Source organism: Sinocyclocheilus anshuiensis, unplaced genomic scaffold (assembly GCF_001515605.1).
Source record: "Sinocyclocheilus anshuiensis isolate Anshui unplaced genomic scaffold, SAMN03320099.WGS_v1.1 scaffold1479, whole genome shotgun sequence".
Classification (NCBI taxonomy): domain Eukaryota; kingdom Metazoa; phylum Chordata; class Actinopteri; order Cypriniformes; family Cyprinidae; genus Sinocyclocheilus; species Sinocyclocheilus anshuiensis.
The window spans coordinates 69,531-78,588 of NW_015557136.1; positions in this window are offsets into that span (position 1 = coordinate 69,531).

Below are 9,058 nucleotides of genomic sequence, written 5' to 3' on the forward strand. Positions count from 1 at the left end.
AAAATAATGTTCTTTTTAGCAACATCATATGACCCCTTTAATACCGCGCTGTTTCATCCCACTTTTGGTGTGTGTGGCTTCCCATAGTTTTGAGTGGCATTGAGCGCAGTTCTTTCGCTGCAGCAGCAGACACGCGCCATAAGAAAATATGTGAGTGGAGACATTATCACGCTAGTATCAAAAAAGCAAGTCTAATATGGTAGTGCGGCCAAGACGCGAAACAACTAATTTAGCATATTTTTACTAATATCCCGAGCCTCCGTTACTAATAATTCCAAAATGTCATTTTAATAAAATCAGCTATATTTTTACATGTATAAAGATCCACTTATGCTGTGTGAGAGATTTTCTCACACAGCATAAGTGGGTCTACATGCAAAAATATAGCTGATTTTATTATTTAGGAAGGGAATTATACCTCCTGCAAGAGGATTTGAGGATTTTGCATGTGAAAAACAAAAGTTTTATACAAATACAAGTAGAAATATAAATTATTATTATTATTTTTTAATTATATATTTGCCTTTTAAATTTAAACTGTCCTGAAGCCAAGCAAATTTAAGAAAATATTATCTGGAAATATGTTTTTCCAATTATTATTTTTTTCTACCCACTTACATAAAACAAAACATTATTCAGATGTCTCTGTGACGCACTTTTCACAATGAATAAAATTCCAAAGCAACATGTTGAAAATATATATAATAATGCAGTCGACAGACCTGGGCTGGAACAACCTGGAAGTCATGCAGTAGACTACTTGAAAAAAAATCTGTCAACCAGTTTTAGAGTGCACTGTTTTAATATTACTAAGTTACTAATAAACCAACAACATTTTTTTTTTTTTTTTTTTGGTGGTGGGTTGGGGCGACTGGGTAATAGTAAACCACGTTTTCCTTTAGGAATACACCACTGGTGCATGAAGGGCTCGAGTCTGTGGTGAAGTGTTTTCATTTACAAAATCAAAGAAAACACACTCCTTTATATGCTTTATATAACTGCTGTATATTAAAGAGTAGGGCTGGGAGAATAAATTGATGCATCGCGAATCGAGAAATGATTCTGCATCGATTCTGAGATTTTCCGAAGGCATCGCAATTCTCTCTTGAATCAATTCTGAGCTTAGTTTTTAACAGCAGATGGCACTGCGTGCTTTAGAAATAGTCGTATTATGCTTGCTTCAAGTCCCTTACACATGCACCATTTGAACCTAAAATAATCATTCATAAAGTTTTAAAAGGTTGAAGCAAATTACAAGGATGTTCACAGTGGGCTGTGTTTACATTAATCTCGCATCATAAAAGCATAAAAGCCGATGTGCAAGTACATTTAACCACTTACATTACTCACTGCACATTTAACCACTTACATTACTCACTGCACATTACAAATGCACAAGCGCTCTTCTTCGTGAGCATTTGAGTGTGCGGTTAAAAACTAGCCTAGAGCGCCATCTGCTGTTAAAAACTAAGCTCTGAATCGATTCGAGAGAGAATCACGATGCATCGATTTATTGTCCCAGCCCTATTAAAGAGTTATTTACAAGTTTCACATAAGAGTTTCTACATGCAGCACAAACATGAAATCGTGCATCCAAAGTGATGAATGGTGTTTTTCGTTTTAAAATAAATCTTAAGAATGCAAACTTTTTGAAAGAAATTTCCTATGAATATTTCTCATACATTTTAAAATACTGTATTTTATATATAATTTGGATTTTAAATCAGACATGACTTTATTGCATATAGGCCTACAATTATTTATCCTTTACAAGGATTACACATAATAAATTTAAATAAAACAAAATTATTGCAAATGAAGAGACTTGACAAATATGTCATGCTTTTAAAAGGCACTGTTGATCGGTTAATGTTTTATATACATTTGTAATAATAGAGAAAATCCTTAATTTACTGAGAAATGCTCAGAGTTTTATTGGACTTGTTTTGTTAAATATTTGTTTTAATGATCAGTGTGATGATATGTGGACCTGACAAACAAGCGAGCTCACACACACACACACACACACACACACAGCACAGCACTGTTTACATTAATCTCTCATTTCATGCAGCGAGAAACTGAAAATTTCTGAGCTGGAGAGTGTGTTAGCCATTAATCACTGGCTCTAACGCTCTCAGGGTCGAGAGCATTCAGCCTCAAGCCGATTATTGCTCATAAATAAGTACAACAGCCCTGGGCACTCTAGAAGACTATTAGCATATGACAGGGCCAATAAACGAAGCAGTTATCATATTACATTGGGGCAGCCCCCCTCAAGTTGCATGTTAATGTCTGCAGGGATGTTTAATATAGATCTATGTCCAATAGACTGCACACAGGGGACAAGAATAATTAAATATCGCAAAACAAATGTTCACGGGAATGTGTAGAAAAAAATATAGCAAAACACCAATGATTCCAGTTAGACAGATATGGTTATATTTGTGTATGGAGCTGACAGTTGGATGGGGTCAAACAGGAGCAAACTGTAAGCTCTTGCTTTTCTAGTGGGCTGTTCAGACACGCTGTGAGATTTTAATTTCCAGACACCCTTCTGCTGCTCACTTCACTGTGCACGCAGCACAATTAGCAGCAAACCATTGCGGTCTAAGTCCCTCTAAGCCAGTCAAGCCCATCTAACTCTCCTTGCCCTAGTGAGGCATGGCCGCTTCTGTCAGAACGGCCATTGGATTGAGCGTACTTTATCCTATATTAGAGAACTTTTGGTTATGATTGTTCGCACTAGTTCATGCAGTGCATAAATGGAACATGGAATAAACGCCTTTCACGCTTTGCGCTGTTCTTATATGGATCAGTTCGGCAGCATGTCCACCAATTAAATTACTTCCCAATTGACTACCAGTAGTACCAACCAAGAAAACATCACGTCAACACACACACACACACACACACACACACACACGGTCCGTGTAACCCTTTGCAGTTCTTTGTTCAATTCGCACCATCAAAATGAACCAAATGAAAAGTTGGCTTCAAACTTTCATTTTCAATTTTTTTGGAGCAATTTACAAATGGATAATTGTCTCTCATTTTAATTTTCAATTTTACGAGTTACGAATCTGATTTTTGAAGTAACATAAAAAATTACTCATTATTCTGATTTTCCACTTCTCTGTTTTGCGCTCCCGGTTGGACCGTACCAGTGGCGGAGCGGGGGGTGGGGATGTGGATGTATTTACCCAGAGTGCTGTATGTATAGGCCCTATGCCTATGCATTGGCACGTCTGACCATGCAATAATTAATCATCAGACCTCCATTAACTGTGTGACTGCACGTTAACAACCACAGATTTTCTGGAAGATGTGTGAGTGGAGTGTGTTTGATGATTACGAAAGTGTAGATGGATTCATTGTTATTTTTAATTAAAAAGCACAACAACAATAAAAAAGTAAGATATAATGACAAACTAGTTTACAAAACGTTTTTTAACAAAAACTAATAAGATGGCATGGCATACACCACATGCTGTATTACATAATGACTAATACATTACAGAAACACACACACTGAAAAAATATTTGTCTTTAATTTCTGTCCTGTTTGGCCAAACAAACTGATGGTACAAGGTGAATGTAAGGTGTAATTTACATTGGGAGGGTGCAGAGGGAGCCCACCTAACGCAAATTAAAACTTCACACACGTAACCTCTAACTGTCTGTGAATTTATACCACCAATTAAGGCTCTCTTTCGACAGTTGTGTGAACAGTTTCATTAGGGGAGATAATAATACAAAGTGAAATGATAAGCAATCATTATTATAAATCTGCAGACATTACAAGCCATGTTAATGAGGTGTAAATTATCTCATTATTTTTTGAAAGAGTAGAGATTAGATGAAAGGAGAATGGACATGATTCTGTCATGTTCAGAAAACTCAATGCTAATTAGGAACCAGTCTTCTGCAGCCAATGAGGCACAACACTTTGGTAAACAATTTCCATGTTAGCTCTCAGAGAGAGAAAATGAATTAGAATACGGAAAATAAATATCTATCGACAATGAAATACTATATTTATTAGGGTTGTGTGGCATTCAAAAGTGAATTGACATTTCACATTTCAGTTCACATTTAAAAACTGAACTTGAATTATTTTAAATTAGGTAACAAACAAAATGTAGAATTAAAATATAATTCAAATTTTATTCAACGGCTATAAGTGTCATTTTTAATCAATCATATTTTATCTAATGACATGGAAATTATAATTGTACACCTTTATATATGTATAAAATTGTATGACAATGCAAGGGAAATTTAGTAGGAATTAAAGGTTAAAATACTAATATAAAACTAATTAAAATTAATATTGATTGATGTATTTAATTCAATGTATTTTTAACTTTTTCAAGTATCTGTTGTACATTATTTATTCATTTGTTTGTTTGTTTAGAGTATTTAGGTTAGAGTCTCCATTTAACAATTTACTGAATAGTTCATGTCTGACTTACCAGACAAAAACTGGGAGTGATGTCATGAAATGTAAGTTACTAATGGCAGAATTGCCAATGCCGTTTTTTTTTTCAATGAAATAAATATGATTAATTCATATGATTCATTCATATAAGTCATCACTGTCAGTTATTTACTAAATAAATCCCCATCAAAAAGGGTTAGTTCTTTAAGCCCATTGTATTAAATGCCTGAATTTGCATGTCTTTATTTGTATGCCACTGTCTATGCAGGATTGTATACTTTAAGTAAAAACTATAAATAATGTTAAAATTATGCAATTGAATGTCCATGAATCTTCCCCTTTGGCATGGCAGTTTTAAATCATATAAAACACCTTAGATTATATATGTAACCCGGTTTCCTAAAAAGGCAGTGGGAGTGTGTCATTGCATTGACGCTATGGGAATGTCAATACTAATGCTGCCACACCAAAGGAAAAAGCCTTGGCCAGTCAAGTTTAATCTGGTCACGGCACAAGTTACCACCTCAAACAGTTCTTCAAATGTGGCAGACCAAAAAGACTGCTCTGCAGAAGCACCTGCCTGCATCCAACTCCCCAGAGCCAGGTACAGACAGCATGAGGTCCTCATTTGGATCTGAAATATCACAGAGCGAGCTTCAAGAGCCAAAACAGGGTCCTCTGAGTCCATGGAGAGGGCAAGGCCAACTCGACCTAGCTGCTGCATGGGACCTGAGCTATGGGGTTCAGGTGCTTGACTCTATTCCTTTAGGAAAAGAGCCAAGTGGAATTGAAGCTTGTGAATGGTAAACTTTTTGCAATGCACGCAGTCAGACCCTCAAGGACAAAGATGCATTTCAGGTATCTATTTATGGCCTTTGTGACACGTTGATCATTCCATATGATCAGCTAATTGGTACTGGCGTGTGTACACGTGCTTCAGACACCAGTTCACCCGGGAGCGTTCCCATAGTGTCAACTCCATGCATGACGCAGCATCAAAGTTCCACTTAGAAAGGGAGCTAGTAACATTTGCCTGTTTGCAACTACATTTTTATTGACTGGTGCTGGGTAATTCATAATAATTTATAAACAATTCATAATAATGCTAGAATAAACTCTAACCTAATTAAACTCTATCCTATTTGTGACCTACTCCCCTTTATAAATCCATTAAAAAGTATGATTTGATCTGATCTGATCCAGTATGTGTTTTTAACAACCTTAATAATAATAATAATAATAATAATAATAATAATAATTATGTTCCACGTGTGTTTTGTGTATATTGTGTTTATTTTCGCTCTCCTGTCCTTTTTGTGTTATTGTTGCTCCGCTTCTTATTGGCTGACGTGACTGCCAATCATCATTACGACGTCATGATGTTCTGCCAATCTGCTGACGTGCCAGCTGTATTTGAGGACTCGAGCTGATTGTGTGTGTGTGTGTGCGCCATGCCAGCGTACCTCATGCTCCAACGCGGTCTCCTGATTCTATATGTGTCTTGTTTTAGGGAGTCTTGTTTTGTGTTGTTTGTTTTGATCTATTTATAGATTTGTTTCTTAGCTATTGACTTGCATCGAATTCTTCGTAAAAGATATCGCGGATGTCAGTTTTAGAGTTCCAGCCTGATTACATGTCAAGTTTAAAGTTAAGAATGCATGTTAGTGTATCCAGCTACTTAATCACATTTTCCTTTCTGTGATGATTCGAATACTTAGTCGGTCGTTGTTATAATACTGCTTGTTTTGTTTCTTGATTAGGTTAGTTTGTACTCTGTTAGATTAGGATTGTGAGTGTTACGCCACCCTTGTATTTTTGTTTGTAGTTTATGAGAGTTTTAGTTCGGGCGTCACATACGCTGAAGATTCCGGTTTTATTTTCATATTTCTTTATTTTGGTAGTTAGTTTAGAGGTTAGTTATAAGGATTGTTCTGTTTTGTTTATTTCTTTAATTTGGGTGACACTCCTGTTTTTGTTTTCTTTTCTTTCCTATTGTTAGACTTTGTTAAACTTAAACCACTTGTATCTTCTCCTAATATGTTCAGTAAAGTCTTTTTGAAATACATTTCAGTATCGTCTTTGATCCACACCACACCCAGTAACAGTTGTCCCGCCTAAATGTTACGGTATCATCCCTTTTTAACATCAAGCACTTAACAAAAATAAAAATAAGGTACAATATACTTGTGTTCATGTTGCATTACAAAAAAATTGCTGCTATTGTGGTGGGATACAGGTAATGTAAAGGACAAGTTTCATAGTATGGTTAGGTTAAATGGTGTGTTGAGGGGTAGGGTCAACAGTGTAATTATAGAGGTAGAAATAAAGAAATTCATTACAGTTGTAATTACATACAGGTTGTATTCATTTTTTTATTTATCTATTTTTTTCTTAATGTAACTACAACATTGTATTAAGTGATTTATTTAAATTTTAGTACATAGAAGTTAAAGATGCTTAATATAACATGTCATTAAAAATTACATTAAAAATCAAGTACTTTTATACTTCACTTGTTTATTATCCTCAACTGTAATTATTTTACACCCACATTACTCTCATTACATTATTTATGTTCTCTCTGCTCTCTCATTTCTTGCCATAGGGTGCTAAGTCTTACTATGTCAGTGTTATATTTCTGCTGTTTGTTCCTATTTATTGTAATCTGGTCATTGATCTGCTTTCTAGTCTCTGGTCTTCAATTTTATGCCTACCTACCAGTCTAATCTGTTTTCTTCCTGCTTACCCTTTCTGGTGACGAGCCTTTGATGCCACTCCAACCTGCTGTTTTTGTTCAGTTTCATCCACCTCTTTGTTAAGAAAGAAATCAAGCATTGAAATTAACAGACTCAACAACAAACAAAATTGGAGAATCAGTCTACATCCTCCTCTGACAGATACCAGCAGTAAAACATTTCAGCACCATTATACTAAATAGCAGCACTCTTGAAACACCGTTTGGCTAATCAGATTAGAATACCAGTATCAACTGTTGTGAAAATAGGATTAGTCAAATTAATTGTGTAGTTATTTGGTTTTGTAATAATAAAATTGTTAATTTTCTTTGAACTGCAGTTTAGTCAATTCTTCAAGTTATTTCAATTCAAAATCCTCTGGGGCATAGCCAGTTTGACTCTTGAGCTACTTTTAACCTGTTTTCAGGAGTGAAGAGTCTTGCAAACTCAAGTGGCTGTTGAACAAATGAAGAGCCTCTCAATTTGTGTATAGTTCCAACAAATTTCAGCAAATGCAGTCATTTATATTTGCAGGCATATATTGACATTGGCATTTTATATGTAAAAAATTGTGCAACACTGAAATGAATATGTGGTAGTAACAAAAGTCTCAAAGGCTAAGAATTTGTTATCAGAAATAGCCAGTAATATTTCTGTTGTATTTTATTTATTTAACACCTTTTCTTGTATTCTAATAGGAATCACGTGTGTGTGTGTGTGTGTGTGTGTGTGTGTGTGTGTGTGTGTGTGTGATCCTTGTGTAAGATTGCAGTTGTGTTTGATAAGTGCAGAACATGTTGAAACCCAGTACATCAATATTTTCCCAGCCACTGAAGGTGACCCTTGGCTTCAGTGTTTAGAGTTTGTGCACGGATGGCTTTGATGGTAAATTTGTTGAGTTGGTTACGTGGAGAGGCTATTATGGATTTACTATCTGAGCCTTAGGTGCTGGCTGCTGATTATGTGATTAAATCAATAATCATTTCTGTTTGGGCTCCTTTGCTTCTCGGCTTCAAGCCTCTTTTTTTCTGTGCAGCTGTGCAGAACAGAGGGAAGACAAAAGAGCATACACACACAAAACCATTTAAATTCTATTCAGGATTTATTTTTTTTTCTTGATTATTTCTATATCAAGATCATCTGGAAATTAAAGGAACAAATAAAAAGCAGTAACCAGTGGAAACAAATCTTCATTTTTTTTAGTGATGTCAGAATACATGTAGTAATTTTGTCTACTGTGTCAGGAAATAAAGACTGACATTCATGGCTGCAGTGAAAGGAAGGTGTTCATTAGGTGATTAGGTGATTTGGCTGTTAATAAGCCTCTCATTAAAAAAACACACAACTTGATCCTAGAGAATTAGTTAATTACAGACCGATCTCAATTCTCCCTTTTCTGTTAAAAATACTAGAAAAGGCAGTATCCTCTCAGCTATTTTCCTTCTTGGAGAGAAATGGTATTTCTGAGGATTTCCAGTCAGGATTTCGTATCATAGTACTGAGACTGCTCTCATCAGAGTTACAAACGACCTGCTCTTATCATCTGATTGTGGTTGTATTTCTCTATTAGTGCTACTGGATCTTAGCGCTGCGTTTGACACTATCGACCACAGCATCCTTTTGAGTAGACTATAAAATTAAGTTGGCATTAGTGGAATTGCATTGTCATGGTTCAAATCTTACTTATCTGACCGTCATCAATTCATAGCAGTAAATGACGAGATATCATAACGATCACAAGTCCAGTATGGAGTGCCACAAGCCTCAGTACTAGGACCATTGCTTTTCACACTTTACGTGTTACCCTTGGGAGATATCATCAAGAAACATGGTGTTAGCTTTCTATGTTTTTTATGCTGATGATACTCAGCTCTATATTTCT